The sequence below is a fragment of the Tupaia chinensis genome, unplaced genomic scaffold, assembly GCF_000334495.1.
Source record: "Tupaia chinensis unplaced genomic scaffold, TupChi_1.0 Scaffold145592_1, whole genome shotgun sequence".
NCBI lineage: Eukaryota > Metazoa > Chordata > Mammalia > Scandentia > Tupaiidae > Tupaia > Tupaia belangeri.
In genome coordinates this window covers 1,152,839-1,177,938 of record NW_006205449.1, presented here as the reverse complement: position 1 = coordinate 1,177,938, position 25,100 = coordinate 1,152,839, and the positions used below count along the sequence as shown (strand labels likewise).

General features: G+C 43.4%; 1 protein-coding gene and 1 pseudogene across 1 annotated transcript in view; one reads left to right on the top strand and one right to left on the bottom strand.

Moving 5' to 3' along the window:
* LOC102492433 (protein FRG1 pseudogene) overlaps positions 1-16,432 on the bottom strand; it is a 36,686-nt pseudogene extending 20,254 nt beyond the window's left edge.
* ZNF407 (zinc finger protein 407) overlaps positions 1-25,100 on the top strand; it is a 553,482-nt gene that overhangs the window by 498,642 nt on the left and 29,740 nt on the right. The window lies entirely within an intron of this gene.

Here is a 25,100-nt window from a genome sequence, read left to right as displayed (position 1 = left end):
AAGAAATGCTAAGGAATGGATTTTTAAAGTAAAACTATAAGATAATAAATGTTTTAGCAGGCAAGTCAATAGCAAAATGGATATAACAGTTATTAGTAAGTTTATTAAGTCTGTGTCATATGTAAAATTACCCCCAGCACCCAGAGCACAGATGTTTATACTTACTGAAATGTAACACTGGCATACCATTTGAAAATAGGATGATACACAACGAGCTATAACAGAATGAAATACTCCAAGGTCTCCATTCTGCTTCTGAATAAATGAGATGTGCTCCAATATAGTGGAAGAAAACAACTTAGAGTTGTCCAGAGAGTCATAGGAAGATAATGGAGAGTTTAGATATTCTTTATTGATCATTTGCAGAACTTCAGCCTTCTGAGGTAGATTGACAGCCGACTCAGCTGCCTCAGCTTGGTGACTGACAACAGGTGATGGAAAGGCTTTTACTGCACAGAAGAGTTCCTAATTTACTACTATAGTTCTCATCAAAGGGGCCCCGGCAAAAAAATACAAGATTTATCGCTTCAATTACTGGAATTTCACATTGAGTTTGAGGAGACATGTTTCTGTACTGTGACAGGCTTTACAGATTTTAAAGTTCTTCAGACATTGCAGCTATCAGAATAATCAGAGAGAGATATAAATGAAAGCAATCGTTAGAGTTTTATAACTTTTAATGGTGTCTACTGGCAAGAAATAAAACAGACCTTAAACTGATTGTCTTGGCTAGGTATATTTTAAAAAGCCTTTCTTGTCAGCCTTCAAAAAATGTTCAGCACTCTGAGAATGGAACTGCATTTAAACCATCATAATATTATAATTATAAATGAATTAGGTATTAGGATTTTTGATGAGAGATCCATATAAGGACAAATACTAGAAGCTAGATGTTTGTGAACGTTAAAGTGGCAAATGTGGGTCTGGTTCCCTCTGTTCTCTGAGCCAAGATGGTCATCTTTTTCCTAGTCCTGCTGCTTGATATCTGGAATCTTACTCCAGACTAATTTCTAACTTCTTAAAATTAGTTAAATAACAATTACACATTATTTTCATCTGATTTAGAACGCTATGTAGTTTCAGCTTTTTTCACCGCTAAAGTCATCACAATTTTTGTTACTGTATCTCTTTTTTTTTTTTTTTGAGAGGTTTTTTCACTATAGGGCACGTGCGCTCGCCAGACAGACAGAGAGAGACAGAGAGATAGAAAGCGAGAAAACACCCCCCGGGGGGATGGTCACGCCGCAATCCCTTCTCCATTCTCCTCTCGGGATCTTGGGCACACACGCACACGCGCCCGGCGTGAGTTTTAAGCCACCGGGTCCGGGACGCGAACCACGGTCGACTACGTGGGAGTCCAGCGACATAGCCATTACGCTAACTCCTGGTTCCCATTACTGTATCTCTTCATACTGCTACTGCTGCTGCATTGTGAACACTTACTGGGTACGTCCCAGGCATCAGATAGGACTTTACTGGTGCCATATTGGAAGACCTCCTCTGAATTATGTGTGAATCATTCTCCTCCCTTGTAGGTGAGGTTTAATGGGAAAGTTGGTTTCGTTGTGCTATATTGATTGTCAACCTGTTCTACCAAAGATACAAAACTTAAGATAAGGATATTGATAATCATGAAGGTTAACCAAATTTGTTATAATTATGGGTAATTTTAATTCTGTGAGTTTCCTCTTGATCCAGTTATAATAAAATTATACTTTTGTCTTCTGTTTCTCATTTTCCACCCTAAAATGATGTAGACTTATTTCATCCTAGCATTCTTTCTCCACTTCCACTATGTTAATGCCTTTGTATTTTACCGAAGTGTGTCAGTGATGGTGAAGGAAGAGCAGGAGTGGTGTTTTTTAGCCACTGCCGTCAGAGTCACCCTGAAGGCCTCACAGAACAGTCTTATTTCTGCTTCCCCTTTGGTTGATGAGCTCCCCGCAAAGCAGCTCTGTCTTTCCACTCTCCAGAGCCCTGAGGAATACAAGAGGAAGCCTAAATACAAAGCTGAGTAGTCTTGGAATCAGTTTAGTCATATCTTTCTTTCCATAAGTATTTACTAAACATCTGCTATGTTTCAGGTACAGAGAAGAAAATGTACAGTTTTGTCTGAGATCTTGGTAAAATACTATGTAGGTAATACTCTTACTTTCTTGCTAATTAAGACTAGCAAGCATTTTTGAAGGACTATGCAGTTTTTTGTTTTTTAGAGAGAGATTTTTTGCTTTAGGGTTCATGCAATCACTGGAGAGACAGAGAGGGAGAAAGTGAGAAATCAACCCCCAGTGGGCATGGCCATGCTGCAGTTTTTTCTCTTGGGATTTTGGGCACACACAGACACACAAACGCCCAGCGTGTTTAAAGCTGCCATGTCCAGGACTTGAACCCTGATCAACCCATCAATGGGAGTCCAGTGACATGATCATCATGCCATCCACTGGTCCCAGGTACAGTACTCAAATAGTCAGGTGCACACAATCACCTCATCCACATTTTCTGCACCAGCTACAAGGGCATCTCGTACCCTCAGAAGTTACTTGCTCAGTTTTAAATGTTACATGTCAGCCTAAGGAAAGTTGAGTTTTTGTTTTTTTCCCCCCTAACTCCCATATGACCCTGCCTTGTGTAGGATTAGAGAACCATTGATTTGAGGGACTGTGGAGACATTGATAGGGCTGAAGTGTCCTGCCTTTTGTATAGGGCATCCAAGATGCTGTGGTCTCCAAGAACTAGCCACCCTATGCCATTCCTCAGGCAATCGATGAAATCATGTTGGCATAAAATACTTCCTTTTGGAAGAGCCAGTCAGCTCCATGTCCAGGCCATCAGCCAATGCTCATGATGACTCTTCAATACGTACATGTAATGTATCCCTCCTGTGGTCCCACCAAGCCCTGGCCCAGCTGCATCATCCCTCAGCAGGAGCCTCTTCATCCTCTTCCTTCTTTGCCTTATTCTGTGCTGTCTATTTTCACTACAGCAGAGGAGTCCCGAAACAGCCTCACCTAAAGAATTTTCTGTTCTCTGTCTACACTGTCCCATAGTGGCCACTTGCCACCTGAGGCTATTACGCTTATGAACCATGGCCAGTGAAACCAAGGACCTGAGTTTTCATCATTTAATTTCACTTTAATTAGTTTAAATTAAAATGACCCCAGTGGCTAATGGCTATCCTGTTGACACAGTGCAGGTCTATTTGAAACTTGTCGATTTCTGTTCCTTTTTTGCTCATTCTCTTTCATGGTTTACCTTCCATTCACAGTAAAAGCCAAAATTATATAAGACAGCGTGGCTTGCAGCTCATCTCCTGTTATTGCCCCTTACTTCTCGGCTGCAGTCCCACTGCGTTCTTGCTTATCTTCAGACAGACCAGCCTGCTCCCACCTCTGGGCTTTGCACCTGCTTTTACTGCCACGAAGAGTCACAGGGTCGCCACTGCCGTCAGAGTCACCCTGAAGGCCTCACAGAACAGTCTTATTTCTGCTTCCCCTTTGGTTGATGAGCTCCCCGCAAAGCAGCTCTGTCTTTCCACTCTCCAGAGCCCTGAGGAATACAAGAGGAAGCCTAAATACAAAGCTGAGTAGTCTTGGAATCAGTTTAGTCATATCTTTCTTTCCATAAGTATTTACTAAACATCTGCTATGTTTCAGGTACAGAGAAGAAAATGTACAGTTTTGTCTGAGATCTTGGTAAAATACTATGTAGGTAATACTCTTACTTTCTTGCTAATTAAGACTAGCAAGCATTTTTGAAGGACTATGCAGTTTTTTGTTTTTTAGAGAGAGATTTTTTGCTTTAGTGTTCATGCAATCACTGGAGAGACAGAGAGGGAGAAAGTGAGAAATCAACCCCCAGTGGGCATGGCCATGCTGCAGTTTTTTCTCTTGGGATTTTGGGCACACACAGACACACAAACGCCCAGCGTGTTTAAAGCTGCCATGTCCAGGACTTGAACCCTGATCAACCCATCAATGGGAGTCCAGTGACATGATCATTATGCCATCCACTGGTCCCAGGTACAGTACTCAAATAGTCAGGTGCACACAATCACCTCATCCACATTTTCTGCACCAGCTACAAGGGCATCTCGTACCCTCAGAAGTTACTTGCTCAGTTTTAAATGTTACATGTCAGCCTAAGGAAAGTTGAGTTTTTGTTTTTTTCCCCCCTAACTCCCATATGACCCTGCCTTGTGTAGGATTAGAGAACCATTGATTTGAGGGACTGTGGAGACATTGATAGGGCTGAAGTGTCCTGCCTTTTGTATAGGGCATCCAAGATGCTGTGGTCTCCAAGAACTAGCCACCCTATGCCATTCCTCAGGCAATCGATGAAATCATGTTGGCATAAAATACTTCCTTTTGGAAGAGCCAGTCAGCTCCATGTCCAGGCCATCAGCCAATGCTCATGATGACTCTTCAATACGTACATGTAATGTATCCCTCCTGTGGTCCCACCAAGCCCTGGCCCAGCTGCATCATCCCTCAGCAGGAGCCTCTTCATCCTCTTCCTTCTTTGCCTTATTCTGTGCTGTCTATTTTCACTACAGCAGAGGAGTCCCGAAACAGCCTCACCTAAAGAATTTTCTGTTCTCTGTCTACACTGTCCCATAGTGGCCACTTGCCACCTGAGGCTATTACGCTTATGAACCATGGCCAGTGAAACCAAGGACCTGAGTTTTCATCATTTAATTTCACTTTAATTAGTTTAAATTAAAATGACCCCAGTGGCTAATGGCTATCCTGTTGACACAGTGCAGGTCTATTTGAAACTTGTCGATTTCTGTTCCTTTTTTGCTCATTCTCTTTCATGGTTTACCTTCCATTCACAGTAAAAGCCAAAATTATATAAGACAGCGTGGCTTGCAGCTCATCTCCTGTCATTGCCCCCTACTTCTCGGCTGCAGTCCCACTGCGTTCTTGCTTATCTTCAGACAGACCAGCCTGCTCCCACCTCTGGGCTTTGCACCTGCTTTTACTGCCACGAAGAGTCACAGGGTCTGCTCCTCACCTGCTCTGGGCTTTGCTAACGTCAGCTTTTCTTCAGGCCTTTCCTGGCAGCCCTTCACGGCCCTGTGTTACCTGTTTCAGGTGATGTGATCCCCTAGCTAATTGAACAGGATTGATGAAGTGTGATTGGTGAATGTATTTCCTTGAATCTATAGCCAAGCTGTCAGCAAATGCTCTTGACTAATCTTCAAAATATATCTGAAATCATGTGAAACCCTATTTTACTTACTAAGTTGTACTCTGTTTCTCTTCTTCTAGAATAGAAGTTCTGTCAGGACAGAGCTATTCACTGCCATGTCCCCAAACCCCAGGAAATACCTGGCACAGCGTAGGTTTTTAAACAAGTGTTGATGACTACGTGACTATATGAAGACAGAGCATTAGAAGTCATCTAACAGAAGGGTCATGGTAGAAGATGATAAATCAGAAAGAGGAACAATCGTTTTCTTTGAACAGTGTAATTATTTGAGCCACATAATTAATAAGATGGAATTAATAAGCATAGTTATCTTGGAATTGCTTAAACACTGCATTAACCTTATAATCAAGTATCTATGGAAAACGTATGGACCTTGACTTTGGAGGAGAATTCAGGAAACTGAAGGAACCAGGAATTGCCAAGTCTTAGTCTGACTGCAGTAGATAATGATTTAACAGGGAAAATGGCCCAGCCACCTGTAAATATCAAAATACTTGACCCAGCATGATGTCACAGACAGTAAGGGTAGGGTGTGCTATGGGATGCTGAAGGCCGTGGGGGAGGACTTCAGGTTTATGTCTTATGGGGAAGATCACAGCCTGAGGTCACTGTCTGGAATGCCTGCCTCTCCTCTTCTCTCTCTCTTCTCTTCTTTCTTCAGTAAATGAGTGAATCTAAAACAAAAACAAAAACAAAAACCAAAACCCTCTATTCTTCTGTCCTTTGGGCAGATACCAAGAAGTGGGATTGCTGGATCATATGGTAGTTCTATTTGTAGATATTTGAGGAATCTCCAGATTGTTCTCCACAATGGCTAGACCATTTTACATTCCCACCAGTAATGTAAGAGAGTTCCCCTTTCACCACTACCCCCCCAGCACTTTTTTTTTTTTTTTTTTTTTTAATTTTAGTCATTCTGACTGGGGTTCCATGGTATCTCATTGTGGTTTTGGTCTGCATCTCCCTTACAATGAGGGATGTGGAGCATTTATTTTTCATATGTCTTTTGCTATTCGAATGTCATCTTTAGTGTTTTTTCCAACTCATTCTCCCATCTTTCAATAGTGTTGATCATCTTTTTTCGAGACAGCTGCTTGAGTTCCTTGTGTATTCTGGTTATCAGTCCCATGTCTGATGTATAGTTTACAAAAATCTTTTCCCATTCTGACGGCTGTCCATTCACAGTAATTACTGTGTCTTTTGCCCTGCAGAACTTCTTAATCTAATTTAATCCCACTTGTCCATTTTTTGGGATTATAGACTGTGCTCCGGGGGACTTACTTAAGAAGTCTTTACCTACCCCAATGTCTCCCAGAGTTTCCTCAGTGTTTTCCAGCAGCAGTCTTATAGTTTGAGGTCTTAGGTTTAGATCTTTGATCCACTTTGAGTTTAATTTTGTCAGTGGTGAGAAGTAGGGGTTCAGATTCATCTTTCTGCAGGTGGATACCAGTTTTTTCAGCACTATTTGCTAAAGAGGTTTTCTTTTTTTCTCAATGGAGTGACTGGTACCCTTTGTCAAAAACTGGTTGGCTGTATGTTTGGGAGTTTATTTCTGGGGACACCTGTCTGTTTCTGTGCCAATACCAGGCTGTTTTGATTATCATAGCTTTGTAGTATATTTTTGGGTTAGGGAGTGAGATGCCACCCACTCCACTCTTCTTATGGAGGATTGCTTTGGAAATATGAGGTCTTTTATTATTTCAGACTAATTGTATGATTGTCTTTTCTAGATTTGTTAAGAATATCTCTGGCACTTTGAATAGGATCATGTTAAATATGTAGTTTAATTTGGGTAGAATTGCCATTTTGATTATATTAATTCTTCCAATCTAGGAACATGGGATGTCCCTCCACATTTTTGTGTCATGTTCAATTTTTTTTTTTTAAGTTTCTTGTAGTTTTCCTTGTGGAGGTCTTTAACTTTGGTTAGATTTATTCCTAAGTATCTCATACTTTTTGTGGCTATGGCAAATGGAATTATTTTTTTCAGTTCAATCTAAGTCTGCCTGCTCTTCATATATAGAAATGCTATAAATTTCTGTACATTGATTTTGTATCCTGCAACTTTGCTGTATTCATGTATTACTTCCAGGAATTTTTTGGATACCATGGGGTCTTCTGTGTATACAGTCATGTCATCTGCAAATAGAGATAGTTTCATCTCTTCTGTTCCTATTTCAATGCCTTTTATTTTATTCTCGTTTCTGATTGCATTGGCGAGGACTTCCAGTACTATACTGAAAAGGAGTGGAGAACGTGGGCATCCTTTTCTTGTACCAGTTTTTAATGGAAAAGCTTTCAGCTTTTCTTCATTCAGGATGATGTTAGCTATGGGTTTTTCATAGATAGCTTTTATTATGTTGAGAAATGTCCCTTCTATGCCAATTTTGCTGAGAGTCTTGATCATAAAGGGGTGGTATATCCTGTCAGATGCTTTTTCTCCATCAACTGATCATATGGTTTTAAATCTTTCTTTCTATTAATATGGTGTATTACGTTTATGGTTTTACATATTTTGAACCAACCTTGCATCCGTGGAATAAAGCCTACCTGGTTATGATGAATAATGTTTTTTATATGTTGTTGAATACAATTTGCTAGTATCTTGTTGAGAATTTTTGTGTCTATATTCATCAGCGATATTGGACTATAGTTTTCCTTCCTTGTCCTGTCCTTATCTGTTTTTGTGGGTAAGGGTGATGGAGTCTTCACAGAATGAATTTGGGAGAGTTTCACCCTTTTGGATCTTTAGAAATATCTTGAGCAGAATGGGAGTCAACTCTCCTTTAAAAGTTTTGTAGAATTCAGAGGTGAAGCCATCAGGACCAGGGCTTTTCTTTGTTGGGAGATTATTTATTACTGATTCAATCTCCTGGCTAGTTATGGGCCTATTCAGACTTTCTACATCCTCCTGGCTAAATCTTGTTAGATTATATGTGTCCAGGAATTTGTCCATCTCACCCAGATTGTCTTGTTTGTTAGCATAAAGTTGTTTATAGTATCTTCTAATGATGTTTTGTATTTCTGTTACATCTGTTGTTATATTGCCTGCTTCACTGCAAATTTGATTTACCTGGTTCCTTTCTCTCGTCTTAATAAGTTTCGCTAGTGGTGTATCAATTTTGTTTATCTTCTCAAATAACTAGCTTTTACTTTCATTTATTTTTGTATAGTTCATTTATCTTCTATTTCATTTATTTCTGTTTGGATCTTTATTATTTCTTTTCTCCTGGAGTTTTTTGGAGTTTTTTGCTGTTGCTTTTCCAATTCTCTGAGGCACAATGTTAAATGATCTATTTGCCTTCTTTCCATCTTCTTATGAGCATTGATTGCTATGAACTTCCCTCTTATGACTGCTTTTGCAGTGTCCCAATGATTATGGAAGCTCGTGTCCTCATTGTCATTGACTTCCATGAACCTTTTTATTTTAGTCCTAATTTCTTTAGTCATTGCAAAGTCGTTCAGTAGTAGGCTATTTATCATGTATTTGTGTATTTGAGGATTTCTCTTGGAATTAAAATCAAGTTTGATTTCATCATGGTCAGAGAAGATGCTGGGTATAGTTGCTATGTCTTTCAGTCAGTAGAGGCTCGCTTTGTGCCCTATCGTGTGTTCAATCTTCGAAGTTTCCATGTGGAGGTGAGAAAAAATATATCTTGTGGTTTTCAGGTAGAAAGTTCTATAGATGTCTGTTAAGTCCATTTGATTTATGGTATCATTTAGATCCTCTATCTCTTTACTTATTTTTTGTCTAGATGATCTGTCCAGAGAAGATAGTGAGGTCTCCAACATTGTGTGTTGTAGTCTATCTCTCCTTTTAGATCTAACAGTCTTTCCTTCACATATTTGGGTGCTCCTGTGTTAGGCGCTTAGATATTTATTAGCATTATATCTTCTTGATGGATTAACCCTTTTATTACAATATAGTGCCCTTCTTTGTCTCTTCGAACAGTTTTTGTTTTAAAGCCTATGTTGTCAAAAATTAGTATCACAACTCCAGCTCTTTTTTGGTTCCCATTTGCATGGAATACTTTTTTCCAGCCCTTCACTTTTAGTCTATGTGTGTCTTTATCCATGAAATATGTTTCTTGTAGGCAATGGATAGAGGGGTTGTATTTTTTTTTTATATCCATTCAGCCAGTCTGTGTCTCTTGATTAGAGAATTTAATCCATTAACATTCAGTGTTGGGACCAGCAGGTGGTGTGGAGGTTAAGGATCTGGACACTCCCACATGGCTGACAACGGTTCTAGTCCTGGACCTGGCGACTTACTTCTCTCTCTGTCTCTCTCTGTGTCTCTCTCTGGTCATATTAAAAAATAAATGAATAAATTAAAAAATTAAATAAAAATAATTCTTAAAAAAAAGAAAAAGCATTCAGTGTTCTTATCAATATTTCCAGACTTGTCCTGATGTTTAAGATGGTCATTGTCTTGGTTGTCTTTTATTCCTTTATCTCTGGATGTTCATTCTTCAGTTGTCCTGGAACAGTACTCTCTTCAGAGTTTCTTGAAGAGCTGATCTGGTGTTGGCAGATCCTTTCAGGTTTTGTTTGTCTGAGAAGATTTTAGTCTTTTTTTCCCATATGAAGGATAATCTTGCAGGATATAATAATCTTGGTTGAAATAGTTTCTTTCTTAACACTTTCAATACATCTTCCTATTCTTTCCTAGCTTGCATTGTTTTCATTGAGAAGTCCGGTGTCAGCCCGATGGGATGGCCTTTGTAATTCACTTGTCATTTCTCTCTTGCCGGTTTTAGTGCCTTGTCTTTATCTGTGGTCTTAGCCAGTCTGGCTAAGATGTGCCTTGGGAAGATCTTCTTTGGTTGATTCTGTTTGGGTCTCGAATGCCTCTCAAGCATTCAGACCCAAGAAATACAAAGGTATAAAAATTCTTAAGTCCATGTGTGGTTTTTTCGTAAGGCACACTTTTTATGAACATTTTGAAGTCCCTTTTAAAACTGTAATATACCGTGTATATACATTCTTAAGAGGATTTGCAAATCAATGTAAAAGGAAAGTATTATTTAATAATTAATAAATTGCATGACTTCAAAGGACAGCCATCAGAGAAGTTAATTTAAATAGTTTAGATTTTATTGAGCATCGTCCCCAAAGGTAAATATGTATGCACTGAAGAGTTAAATGAAGAAGAATAAAGTCATAATACTCTATACAGAAATAAAATTGCAGCAAAATTCTGATGAGAGAACTGTCTCAGAATATGAACAAATAAGTCACGAAAAGAACAGATTAATAAATTTAGCTGGTGAGTTAAATTCTGTATGTCAGAAGTTCCTAGGCTGGAAAAGCAACAATGCCAGTTGTGTTGGTGCTGCCAACACGAGACTGGAACCACAGTGCATAAAGGCCAGGATGTGAGTGCCAGCTTGAATGACCACAGTGTGCCATGACCTCAGCTAGCTGTGGTGGGGCGCGGGGGAGGACACAGCACAACAAGACCCTGTAGGGGTCCCTGTCTCTCTCTATCCCTCCCTCTCAAGGAATAAGAAACTTAAAAAAAAAAAAAGAAAAGAAAAGAAAGAAAGAAATGCAGTTAGAACACTGACAAAATAGTGTTCCGTCAAATAATACCTTATTTTGTGTAGCATTTTACTTAAATAGCTCATACAGATCAATAGGATGAACACTACAAACTCATTAGGTAACGGGGATGACAGGTCAATCATCAAATAGAAACTGGAACTTGGGAATGCACATCTGGAACGCCGTTAACTCTCACTAGCGATTAAACAAAAGCAAGCTCGTTTTATAAAAGAAAACTGTATGCGTTGTCTCTATCATATTGGCAGGAAAGGTACAGAACCCACTGGGAGTCACGTGCATCTACTATAGGAAAGAAATGGCTTTAATCAGTTCCAGTTGTTCGTAAAGTAACTTGACAATAGAAATCAAGTGCCTTAAAATTTTTCTTTTCCTTTGATGTGTGTGTGAGAGTGTGAGAAGGAGCACATGAGAGAGAAGAGACGTGTTTCCACGTGTGGGTGTGCCTCACTGGAGCTAGCCCAAGTGCCAAGGACTGGGGCCACCGCACACTGTGTGGCGTTCAGCTGTGAGTCAGCCACCCTGTAGCTCAGTGCACACCTGGGGCTCAGCCGGGCTAGGTTTGGTTCTATATGTGTCGTTTTGTCGTTCCATGAACCAGGCGATGGTCTGACCTTTCTCAGCTCGAATTTACTCACATGAGCTGACGCTAACTGTAGAGCGTACATTCTATGAGTGTATGTGTAAGGTAAGGCATGTAGAAATTACCATTTAGCATATGTCATGTAATAATCTTTCTATGAACTGTTAGTATGCTTCCACTGGTTATAATTAGCTGATATTGTTGTAAGTGGGTACTAATGGTATATCATAATTATAATTAATAACATATGTTCTATTTAATATAATTAGTAATGTATCACATAAAAGTATAATTAATTAATAATTAATGGTAGCAAATTTTAATAACTGCCTGTCAGACAGGGGGTGAGTCAGCTGATCTCCTGGGGTCCGTGAATTTAACGTGCTGGGCACGCCAGCATGTTCTAATCGGTGCTGTCCTCTGATTCAACTGACAGCTGACCACTCCTCCCTCGTGATGCACTCCTTCCTCCCAGGGCAGCCAGGAGTGGGCGCCCTGAGGTCAGCATTCTGTCCCCAGAGCTCTGCAGCCAGGAGACTCATCAGTGCTCGCAGCTAGGCAAAGGTGGTCGCGGAGTTCTGGGCGCTGCACTGGCTCTCTGGGCACACGCTGGGGCGCGAGTGTGGTGCAGCCAAGTGTTGAATCCCTCCACGCATTCCATAGAACCTGCTTTAACAGGGGAAACCCTTGATTGGGTTACCTCACTTAGCTCACTTTACATACTGCTGTTGCAGATGGAGTAGTCCAAAATAGTCATCATTGTGACGGAGAAGTTCAGAGCTGGGTGGGTGGTTCCAGCTGATGTACATGTCTGGAGCACCTTCCGTTTGGAAAGCACTATGCTAAATTATTAAGCTGATTCCAATTCAGAGGCCTCGGTTTGAGGAGGAAAAGAAGAAAAAGGGGGAGTGTGTAAAAGTTTCAGGTTTTCCTGAAAATTCATTATCAAGCAAGCTAGAAACTATTATATTACACAGATGTAGTCTAGTTATCCAAAGATATTAATTTATGATTAAATTTGAAATTAAGAAATTGTTTATGACTTTAAAAAGAATGTTACCTTAAAGAAATTAAGCCATTTAGATGGCTTTCATGCTTAAATTACATTGTCCGGAATTCACATTCGGGTCTCTGAAAAAGCATCTTCAACGGTGTGCTGTGTTGACGTGCATTTAAGACTACTCGTCTGTCATAGGGTACAATGCTTGGACTCAGAGTTGAGGGAGAATTCTGCTAGGGTGGATTAGCCTACTTGCAGGTAAAGTTCCTTCATCACATGTGTCTTTTGATTATTCTTCATTGACACCACGTGAAACATCTGCCTAAAGGACATGGGGAAGCAAGTGCTGACTTCTTGTTCTGTGTTCAGTGAAGATAGTGAACTAACACAGCGTGGACTTCCACGGTCACATGTCCAAAGGAGCGGACTCTCCGTGACCTAGTGACAATGCTCATTCTCAGATGTGCCACCTTATTCCCATTTACTCTTATCGGCTCTTCCAACCAGTAATTCCGAACATTTAATTTAGAAGGTGCTAAACCTAGAGCTCTATGTAATGGTGTGCATTTTTGAAGGAATTATCTCGAATAATCTTATCTCCTAAGCATGCACTATGGCAGATGTTTGCAAATCTTGGTTTAAAACTGATTGAAGTATTTTAAGAAAACTGAAATAATGTCAGTGGTAAAATTTATTTTACCAAGTGCAGATGTAAGACATCAAGTTCTCAGACTGATGGCAGAATTAACAAAAAACACCATCTGGTTCAATAATTATCTGAAAATACCCATATTCTTGGATTTGTTTAATACCACTTAGTTCCCAGCTTTATTTTATCTGAGTTTGCACACCAACCAGACTAGGTTGTACAAAACGGAGACTATTTCCATCTGATCATTTTTAAAAATGTGTGTTTGCATGAATAATGAATCTTTGAATTGTTACTAAACAAGCAAATTATTTGCGTATGTGTCACATCGGTTATCAAGTTTGCACATGTGACAGCTCCAACAGCCTTCACGTAAAATGCATGGAGCTTGTAACCATATGTTTTTGCTTGACAAAAAGCTAAAACTCAAGATCAATTTTCAATATGGAATGCACAAATTAACACTTTAAAATGCACCACAATATGTACAGCTTGGCAAAATTTGCAGAAATAGCACGTTTCTAGATATTAACTGATATCTTTGGATTCGACCTTAAGGTATTCAATCATTTTGATTAAAAGACTGATTTCTCATAAAACCGCAGTCTGTTAGAGGCGCAAAGCCAATGACATTTGAGCATTCATATATTTTCATAAACTTGGAACAATGTCAGTGAGACACCTCTTCAATCTTGACCACACAGCAGCAGGGTATTCCATCTTTCTTTAGCTTAAGACAGAGCATTTGAATATCAGCATAGGGTTATAAATGTGGCGGTTCACATGCTGTGCTCCATGTCGATTTGTAAGGAGCAGATCTGTGCAACGCAGAGAGCGTGCCGCTTCACGGGCATCACCCTATTTCCTCTTCCCTTCCTGCATTTTTCCCCCCACCCTTTCCCCAGAGGCATTATGTGAGTGTTTCCGTTGTGTTTTGTAAAGGTGATTCCTTTGAAGGTTTTCCACTGGTGCAAAGAAGGAGGGTGTTTTTAAAGATGGCTTCTCCTCATGTCAGATGCTTCTGTGGTGCTTACTGAAAGAACGATGATGCTATAAATGCCCTGCTATTTCTTCAGCAGTTCTTTCGTCTTTTGAACATAATTATTAGTCATTATGCTGCCAAGTACACCTATTCCCCTTTGGCCTCCTAAATGATGTCTTTGTGAAAATTGAATGTTCTTTAAATGTTTCCTCTTTTCAGTTGTGTTGTTCAGCGCAAAGTGATTATCCTATGTGTTTGATGCGCTGTGGAAGGTGTTCAGTTTGCTGTGAGTAACGCGGTGTTCAGTGTGTTAACATCCACTACAAGTAACATGTCTCCCTCTTTAGAGTGTTGTCTTGCAAGCAGCTTGGGCAAAAGCCAGATGACTGTGAGGGGAAGATGAGCGATGCTGTCTTGCCCAAACAGAAAATACGACAACGTTCTGTTAAGTAAAGAACAGCCAAGGCATATTTTAATATACTGTAATACACGGCAGATGTCCAAAAATGTTTACCTAAAATCCATCTAATCTTGCTAATCTCCGCATCAAGCATATCCTTAATATTAGAATGAAAAGCATTTTAGAACTCAAGCAAGATGATAAAATATCCATGGGTTAGTTTCAAATGGCATAATCCCACTGAATTACTACTTTACAACAAAATCTCTGGAGTCATTGATAATAGTACAAATTTTTGTGCTTATGATTAACACGTATATGTGCCTCACTCCCAAAAGAAAGTCACAGGAAAGTTCTGCATCGCTCGGGTAGGACACATCAGTAATTCCATATCAGGAAACGTGGTTATTAATTATATCCATTTCAATCAAATGCACTGCATGGACCACAGAAGAAATCTTCAGCTTTTTCAAACCCATTGATGGAGCTAAGATATTCTCAGTAACCAGACCTTTTTTTTTTTTTAAGAAGTTTTTGCTATAGGGCATATGCATTCTCCAGAAAGACAGAGACAGAGAGAGACAGAGAGACAGAAAGCGAGAAATCACCCCCTGGGGGATGTCCATGCCCCAATCCCTTCTCCTCCATTCTCCTCACGGGATCTTGGGCACGCGCACACGCGCCTGGCGTGAGTTTAAGCCACCGGGCCCAGGACTTGAACTGCAATCGGCTACGTGGGAGTCCAGCGACATAACCATTACGTTAACTGCTGGTCCCTCACGGAGCTGATGTTGGTATACGAGGCAGTGTTGCTGCTGGGGTTGGCCACACGCACACCTCGAGGGTGGAGCATATCTCTTGGTGAGAGGATTTCCCCGCCGAGTGATGACAGCCATGGCAGGACATCTTCCCAGCTGTCCTGATGAAGTTGGGCCATCCGCGGGCCCCCGGGTGCCAGTCCGGTGCCAAGTGCAGGACGGCATCAGTGAGCCGTCACCCCGCCCTCATGGAGCCTGCACCCCAGATACAAGAACAGCAGGTATCAGCCATAACAGCAGCGTGTGTGGATCAGATGGCGGTGGCCTGATGGGGAGTTGCAGCCCTTCGAGCAGAAAGCACAGGCTTCATCGAACCTTCATGGGAACACGTCTCTGAGGAAGAAGGGGAAGAAATTATCTAGGAAGATGAGAGTGCAGACACGTTCAAGGCAGAGGCGGACAGCACAGAGACCAGCGGAGGGAGAGAGCCGAACAGCACATTTGAGATGATGACCGACCAGACCAGCGAGGCTGGGCGTAAGAGGGAAGGGGGTGGGCCATGCTGAGGATAGCCTGGCCTTGGAGCTTTGGGCGTCTGTGGACTTCCAGCAGCGTATCTGAATGTTAAACATGCTTCTTTTTCTTTTTTCAGGAGAGTGGGTCAACAGGCCCAAGGGCAGGACAGAGAGACAGCTAGGAGATGCAGAGATATAGGTGGTCCAGACCAAGGTCTAGACTGAGGCCGTGAAGACAGGGAAGGGGGAGGCTGCCGGTGCATGCTGGAGATGAGCTGGCAGGACCTGCAGGTGTGGACGCAGACCATAGGGGAGGACGGGCATGAGGACGGCTAGCTGTCCATCAGGAGTGATCGCTGATTTGGTGTAGACATCAGATTTGGGAGGAGCTCACCTCCCAAGGAGGTGAGGAGACACAAAAGAGGGGCCAGGGTAGAGTCCAGAGGAACCCCAAGGTTCAGGGTTAGCCAGGGGCCAGTCAGCCCAGAGCCAAAGGAGTGCTTTGAAAGACACGAGGACGTGAGAAGACCCATGTGGAAGGAGACTGGGAGTCAGAGGTGGCAGAGGTGAGCCAGGGTGCCCTGGGTGTCCTGTGAACACTGGGCACCCCTCCCTGCTGCAGCTCTCCTCACCTGCCCAGTAACGCAGCAAGGGTGTGGTGAACCAAGCATGAGGTGTTCGTGCAGCCGTGAAGGGCTGAGCGGAAGCTCTGGCCTGGCCTCTTCTGGGCCACTGTAGCCCCAGAGAACGCGAGTTTTGGGGATTTCATCATTCACCAGCTGTAGTGTATTTACCAAACACCAGCATTTGCTGAACTAGGAGTTTTGAGTCCTGCCATGGACATTTCAGGGTCGAGCCCCATGCCAGTCTGCTAGGGCCGCCGTGACAAAGCTCCGCAGCCTGGGAGCTTAAACAGCTGGCACAGAGGCTGTAAGTCTGGAACTGAGGGCTGGGCAGAGTTGGTTTCTTCCAAGGTCTTTCTCCTGGGCTGGCGGATGGCTGTCTTCTCCCGAGTTTCCACACCACCTTCCCTCTGGCTCTGCCTGTCTGGATCTCCTGCTCCTAAACGGACACAGGTGGATCAGGCCAGAGCCCACCCTCCTCCCATGGCCTCCTTTTACCTTAATGACCTCTTTAATGGCCCTGTTTCCCCAGTCACATTCCAAGGAACTGAGGTCAGGACTCAGCATACGAATGTGAAGGGGCAATGTCAGTACCATATAGGCCCGAAATAAACGTGCGAACAAATACCGCCAAGGGATCCTGGCGCCTTTGGGCCTCGGACCAACATTAAAGCGCCGAGCTGTAGTGTTCAGGAGACCGTGCTCTGCTGAGGCAGGAGGGCAGATGTGGTCTTCGCCATCGAAGAGCTGACAGTCCTGCAGGAGGAAGCCGAGAGCCAGGGAGAGCACAGCCCTGCATGCCTCTGAGGACTCGCGAGGGGACTTCAAGTTTGTGGAACAAATGGAATTAAAATATGAGTTTATTTAGGTGCAACCAAGTTCTGAAAAACACGCATAGCTTTTTCATAATACCGTCCTCTAGGAGCTGTTTGAAGATGTCTCGTGTTCTGGTGTCACATGTACATGAGCTCATGTTGTCACTTCCTGTCCTTACCTCCGTGTCCATCTCCCCAAGCAGCAGAACTGAGAGTGTCTGGGAACTCTCTCTTACGCTAGGTCAAGTGGACAGTTTATTTTGTTACAGTAGCTAAAAATCTGTATGTCTGCGCACAAAAACATCAGTCCACTTGTTCCTGTGCCGTATTTTCAGGTGCTCTTGTTACCGTTGTTAAGGAAAACCAGCACTCAGATATCAGCATAAAGACCAGCCCTTGAGTCTAAGTATGCAGAATAGAGGGCCCTTTTAGTTTGCCTCATAGAGTCCATTGTTAAGTTTCATTGTTCCTGTGTTTTCCTGATTTGCTAATGCATGCATACGTACCCACAGGATAGGCAAGTGAGGTAAAGAGAAGTTGAGAAGATGCTGCTGTGGAACTGCCCTGGGTTGGCCCAGTGGCTTAGAGGTTGAGGGAGCCGGATCCCCGTGGCCAACTGTGCTGTGTTCAAGTCCCACGCCTGGCAGCTTGAAAAGCACACTGGGTGCGTGTGCATGCTCCAAATCCCAGCAGGACAGGGAAATGATGGAGAGGGGTTGCAGCATGACCACGCCCATCGGGGGTACTTTCCCCCTCTTCCTCTCTGTCTCTAGCAAGTGCATGTGCGTTTTGGCAAGATCAAAAAGAAATAAGACAGAGATAAAAGTTCTGAAGCTGTGTGTTATGTCTTTATTATCTCTGCACTGTGTATTATGAGTGTTCGACACAGCCTGGCTCACTTCTTTTTAAATTAAGAGCAGGGGCAGTCCCGGCTGGTTTCAGAGGTCATGCTGTTACCCTGAGGGGTCTGTTCTCTCCACAGAAGTGCCGGCTGAGGTCACGCGTCAGGGCAGGCTGGGTTTGTCCTCACCACCAGGATGAGTGCCACCCTGTGCACGGGCGAGGAGCAGCCTCCACCTGCATCCAGGGCAGAGCACGTGGCAAATATGCATGCACGTGTGTACCTGGAGAAGCACACGTGTGTGTGTATGTGTGTGTGTGTGTGTGTGCACATGCGTATGTGTATGGGGGCGGATGTGTCCCTCTTGCCATGGTGTCAGCTGCGGCTCGCTGCCGTCTCTGTGCTTTGCTGCATTGCTGTGGACACCATTGTCAACACGCGTGAGTACAGTGAATGTCTCCAGTAGCATGTGCCAGCAGGAGGCATGGAGGCTAAGGTGGCTGGTTTCCTCATGTCTGATGGCACAGTTCGAGTCTCAGACCCGGCAGCTTGAAAGTCCTGCCAGGGCGTGTGTGCATGCTTGCCCAAAGTCCTAAAGGGAGGATGGAGGAGAAGGGATTGCAGCATGGTCTTATCCTCTGGGGAGGTGATTCCTCACTTTCTGTCTCTCTCTTTCTGTCTCTGTCTCTGTCTCTGTCTCTGGCTGGTACATACACCATACAGCAAAACCTACAAAGAAAAAGGGGGGAAAAGGTGCTAGAGCTGAGGTTGTAGTCGTAAGAAATGGCTTCAGACTCGAAGTACCTAGCAAGGGTTACCAGTTAAGGGTGGGTCCATCTGTGGTGATACATGTGTGGTAGTGTCGTCAACTGGCTAAGACTCAGCGTATTCGTGCTGGGAGAATTCATTTCACATGCTGTGATGATATACAGTGATTGAATGTATGAAAAGTAATTAAATGTAAAACATTCAGCAAGAAAAAAAGTGGCTGTTGGGAACCAGCAGTTAGCATAATGGCTATGTCGCTGGACTCCCACGTAGTGGACCGCGGTTCACATCCCGGACCCGGTGGCTTAAAACTCACGCGGGGCACATGTGCGTGTGTGCCCAAGATCCCGAGAGGAGAATGGAGGAGAAGGGATTGCGGCATGACCATCCCCCGTGGGGGGTGATTTCTCGCTTTCTGTCTCTGTCTCTTTCTGTCTGGCGAACGCACGCGCCCTATAGCGAAAACCTCTCCAAAAAAAAAAAAAAAGAAGTGGCTGTAGTGTTTTAGTCTCTCCCAAAATAAATGCAGGCTTTAAATTTTCTCCCCCCCCAAAAAAGAGAGAGAGAGTTGAGTTAAGGATGGATTCTTGCACCAAAGGCTGCTGCTTAAAGAAACAGCATCAACACTTGTGTATCCAAGTCACGTGCTGCAGTGTACCGTGGGGTCACCGGCCGTCGTGGCGTATTTCTGCATGGAAACAGGAACATAGGGCATGACTTTCAGTGACCCAGTAGAAGACCCATCATGTAAGTGTACATTAAAGGCAACGGTGAGATATCTTAAAATCGTTGTAAAAATAGATATGTCAAATTACATTAAGAGTTGTAGCAAACAAGTGTTCCTCAAAGGAAAGTTTCATTTGTTTTAGAGAGATTTTTGCTATAGGACACATGCACACCCAGGGAGACAGAGAGACAGAAAGTGAGAAATCAACCCCAACAGGATATGGCCACACTGCAGTCCCGTCTCCTCCATCCTCCTCTCAGGATTTAGGGCATGCACGCACACTCACCCGGTGTGAGTTTCAAGCTGCGGGGCCCAAGACTTGAAGTGTGGTTGACTATGTGGGAGTCCAGTGACGTAACCATTACAGCATCGACTGATCCTGGTCATGGACCATTAAGAGAAAAGTTTATGACTATACCAAGTTCATTAGTCTCCATGAATCATGAATTTTCAAGTTGGAAATTTAAAAGTTTTATCCATGAGCTTCATTGGATTTAGTAGGTGTCAGCACCAACAATCAGAGCTTTACATTAGGCTTTACCTCCAGCGGCGAAGTAGCGTCCTTGGTTATTATATGTTATTATCTGAAGGACCGAGATTATAGCATATCTCCACAGGTCATATTGGGGATTAAATTAAGGCTTTCATAGATTCTGTCTGAAATATAATTGGAAATTATTTGGGTTGCCTTCAAAATGTGAATTATTGGAAATATGAATTGTTAGCTTGGCATTTATTAGATATGCCATATTTCTCTATTTCTGTAGCTTGATAAGCTACTGAAAAAGAAATATTCTAGAAATATATTTAGTTGGGCAAACTTTCTCTGAGTTGTGTCCTGTGGGCCAGGGCACTCCAGGTGTGTGGAAATGCCGAGAAAGTGAGTAAGAGCAGCCTTCCCTGAGTGCTCGCTGCCCGTGGTGGTCAGAGACCTGGGGGCTACCCCTGACCCTGTGGCTCTGGGGGAGGACCTCCCTGGAAGACACTGGAGGGGACAGAGAGCTGCCCAGTGGGGCCCGGCGTCTGCTCGGTGCTCCCTAGGTCACTTCACCACCATCCCAGCACTCTCCTCCTCTCCGTTCCCCTGGGTCACTTCCCTAGTGTGTGACAGTCCACGGGATAGTAGGCTCTCACCCTCAACTCCACTAAGCCACAGTGACTTGTCTTTAGCAATTTGTTCATCAACAAACCCTCATTATTCAGGGTCAAGTTAACCCTCTAGAGTCATGGGTGTGCTGCCCCAAAGATGTCGTTCCCTCATGCCAGTAACAACAGCTCACGGCAGGCAGGTTAACAGAGCCGACTGTACATGCCATACACCGCTCGGCACGGACCAGGGGTGGGCCGCATGGCAAAGACGGTTCAATTCTGTGCCCTGAAATAGTTTAGTGGTCATCATTTTAAAAATAACTTTAATAATAAAAACAAATAAAAGTGCTAAAGCAGTAAGGTGGTATCTCTGGATTTCGATAGTATTTATTCTCTGTTCTTTTGTTTAACTGATTTTTTTGCATGAGGTAATCCTACAGAGGTCTGCACATATTTCTCTTCCGTACCTTTTTCCTATAAGAGAGAAAGCAGATCAATTTTTTTTTAAAGGACATTGATAGTCTTTAGAGCGTGGAGAAAATTGATCAAAATATTAATTAGACTTTTGTTTTGCTAGTTTGCATTAGACAGATGGAGTTCTGATCCCTAGCAGCGCCAAGACTCAGGAAAGTGCCTGTGTACTCAAACGCCATTATTAACACAACAGTGGTTTCCAGCAGTTGGTAATTATTGGCATAATTAAACATTTATCAAGAAACGAGTATTTATCATTCATTAAACTTTCATTAAAAATCCATCTTAGCATAGGATAGATTAGCCAATGATTTTCAAGTGATAACTTTTTAACTTCTGGCAGAAATATAGAACATTTTCATAATAACCAAAGTTGCACACAAGGTAATGTCCTAGGAGTTGTGGGCGATTATTGGATTTCAGATTCACTTTGTATTAAGTGTGTGTTGAGACTTGGACCCAGAGTGAGAAGGTACTTGGCAGTATTCTTTGGGGTTTATAGAATTTGGCACTTTTAGCAGCCTAGCTAGGGAAACATGTTACCCTTGGCAAAGAAAAGTTACAGCTAAGCAAGCTCTGTAACGGTATTTACATAACTCAGATCCCCCTAAACATGGAGTGTTTACATATTTTAGGGCATGGAATTTTCTGTTGTAATGCAAGGCAGAAGGGAAGTTAGAGACCAGTGGAATCCCACCGCACATGCCTGGGCTTGCAGGTCCTGCCCCCCGAGGGCCATCCTCTGGTTCCTGTGCCCCCTGGGAGCTTCTGAGCACACAGGAACTTTTGCTCTGTCACATGAAACATGTCACTTGATGCTGATGACAGGCTGCAATCTGGGAGGTCGTGTTATGATTTGTTGACTTATTTAGGTAACATACTTCTCTAATTAAGGAAGTAAATAGTGTAGAATTGGGCACACGTAGAGAATTTCACCTGGTGCCTGCTTTCGGGTCCTTTGTTCTAATTTACCTTGTTTTTCCTCATTAACTGCAGAGTGCTTTCAGCGCTGTGGTCAGATCCTCCGTAGAACCACTCTGTTTTCACAAAGCTGATGTAATACTGTACGAACGCTGCAGCTCCAACACCTCTTCTCTTTCCTTGGCGTTGAGATGGGTGTGCAGTGCCCCGGCCAGTGGTGTAGACCTGCCCACATAGTTGAAAAGGGCCCAAACACTCACTGGAAAGCTTCTCACAGGATTAGCGTGCTGGGTGTCCTCGCCACGGCTAGACACACGGGGGGAAACAGTGTTAGATGACGGAGACTTCTCGGAAAGCCTCTGCACACGCATGCTCGCGCTTCAAATCTTATTCTATATTCAGCAACTTTGTTTTTGTTTTCTCCTGGGCAAAAAATTTACTGTATCAGTGCTTTTATGTCACAAGAATGAATTGAATTTGTACCCTTTAGTGCAAACAACAATAGACAGAGTGGTAACCTAGTGGAAAACAAATAGACACCCCGTCCCTTTTGGGGATTCAGAGAGGTTCAGAAAGATGGAGCTGACGGTAGAGAGGTGGCAGATAAAAAGAGGCCAAAGCAGGAAAGCGTCCCGCGGTCATTTATTACCATGCCATCTTCATAGTGTTTGCTGAACCTAGGTGCAGAGTAATGATTCAGACAGATGACGTTAATCATAATGGCTGCCCTTTGGCAAGAATGGAATACCTAGCGATGCAGCCGGAGACCTAATCAGAGCCTCCCAAACTTGCTTTTGAAAGAGAATTTCCTGTCTTGAGTTTTCCTGTCAATGGCTTCCTATGGGATATATCATCTTTAAAAGCAACAGAGTGATAAGAAATTGTGCCCTTTTCCCTTCTCCTTTCCCTGGCCCCTGAGAAATAATCACATTAAATGTTATGATTAATATTTAGAGCGAAACTGTATTATTTTTATACTTTCTTCTCTATCTACCGTAATAAGATGACAAGAGCTGTAATGACTAGCCCAGTCATTTTCCACAGGGCTGATCATCAGAGTTTATCTTCGCTTATTCGGAAATGGTTTTAAATGGCCTTGTGCATCGTGAAACAGCTGGATTGCATACATGTGTCCGTGTTCTGTGCTTCGGTGTGGAAACATGTACCGATCTGTCCCAAGGTTGATCACTAAGCATATTCTTTTTAAGTTTTAACTATAGAGCACGTGCACTCACCAGAGAGAGAGAGCGAGACAGAGAGAGAGAGGAAAAGTGAGAAATCACCCTCTCAGGGAGTATGGCCATGCCACAGTCCCCTCCTTCATTCTCCTGAGATTTGGGTATACACACACACATGCCCAGCATGATTTTCAAGCCGCAAGATCCAGGACTCGAACCACAGTTAGCCATGTGGAAGTCCAGCACCTTAGCCCCCACGACTTCCCTGGCCTTCGTTAAGTACGTTCCAAGAACATTAGATCAGCATCTATTTGAAGCATGTATAAACTGTCCTTCTTGTCTTTGATACATGTTAAACAGCAGTGAAAATAATTTCATCCGTCTTTTCTCTGTGTTGGGATTTTATGGAGTCTGGAAATCAGCCTCATCTGTGGGATATATTGGTTATTTTCACTGGTTATTTTTTGTGTTTGTGAGCAAAACCGAAAGTTTCGTTTCATTCTAAGAACTTTCAGATTACCAATTAGGTCCACCCTGTCACCGCTCTATCACAATCACACGCAGCTGGGTGCTCAGGCCCCGGGAGTGCGTGCTGGTGTGTGGAAGGGAGAGCAGTGCAGAGACGCAGCTGCACATCATCTCCAGGGGAGAACGGCGCACTGTAGATTCTTGGCTCGATTTGCTGTTTGCTTCTTCGTAACTCTGGGTAAACAGTTGGTGCTGCCACTTAACGCACAGGTTAAGTGTAGTTGCAGGCTATTATACATCATTAAAGTAAGTACGATGCAGTCGCGGGAGAAAGATGGAAGCTTTACACTTGCCACCGCCTGGACGTTGCATTTGTCATCTGGCGCAGCACCGCAAAAGTCCGTCGTGGTAGCCTTCACGTGATTTACAGCGTGGCACCACGCGCTCCACTCGGAGTCCTACCGGCTCAGCTGCTGAGTGGTGCTGGGTCTCGCATGCCCCCAGCTCAGGACCCATTTGGCAGGAAACCATACTGTTCATTCAAAGCTTTGTCTCTGATACTGTTTTTGTCACTGGTTTCAATCAAACACTGGCTTCATCTTTAAACACAGAGCTTCTTTAAACAATTATGAGAAAGGTAGCCTGGCGTTACATTCCGGAAGTGACACCTTGCCTTGTCCATCACCTTGGTTGGGCTTCCACCCCTGTGTGAGGACACAGAGCAGGTAACGGCCCAGTAATGTTGACTGCACTGCGCTCCGCACAGCGGGCGGGCAGTCGACACCGGAGACGGACCTCGGTCCTGGCCCTCTGGTCTGCTCGGTACGTCGTTGCTGATCACAGCCAGCACAAACAGTACCGGAGAGATGGTTTTTATTTGACAGCCAGCAGGCATAGAATGGTTCTCGGCGTTTTTGTGTTGTGTTGTGTTTTTTAAGGTAAGAAACTGCCATGCACAGGAAGGAAAGTGACTGATGGGCCCTACGCCTCGAGCTACTGTACATGAGCGCTGGACAGCTTGTCCCGGGAAGTCTCGCGCGTAGCTGTTACTGATGGGCATGGCGTCCTTTTGCCTCTGGAATACATGGCAAATTTCCAGTCCCTGACTTCTGAGGATTCTGTAGGCGGAGGTATCTTGTGATAGGGAGAGGTATCACAGTAGAATAGGATCTATAGGTATTAGTGTCGAGAGGAATAATGCCTTGCTTGCCCTTTCTCCTGGGTTATCGCATGGGTTATAGGAAGACTGGGATGAGTTCATAGAAAACAAAGGAACTAAGGGTGGCAGGAACTAAGGGGAAGCAAGAACATTACAAAGGAACTAAGGGGAAGCAAGAGCATTACAAAAATATATGTCTTTTACTGGCGCCAAAAATAACATGTAGCCATTTCTCCCAAAGAAGTAGCGTGCATCAAATACCTGACATAACCCTGAGAGGCATCTTACGCCATGTGAAACTCAGGCCAAACGGGGTATGAATGCAGCGGTGACGCTGAGAGTTCCAGAACCCTTTCTAAGTTTCACCAGGAGCT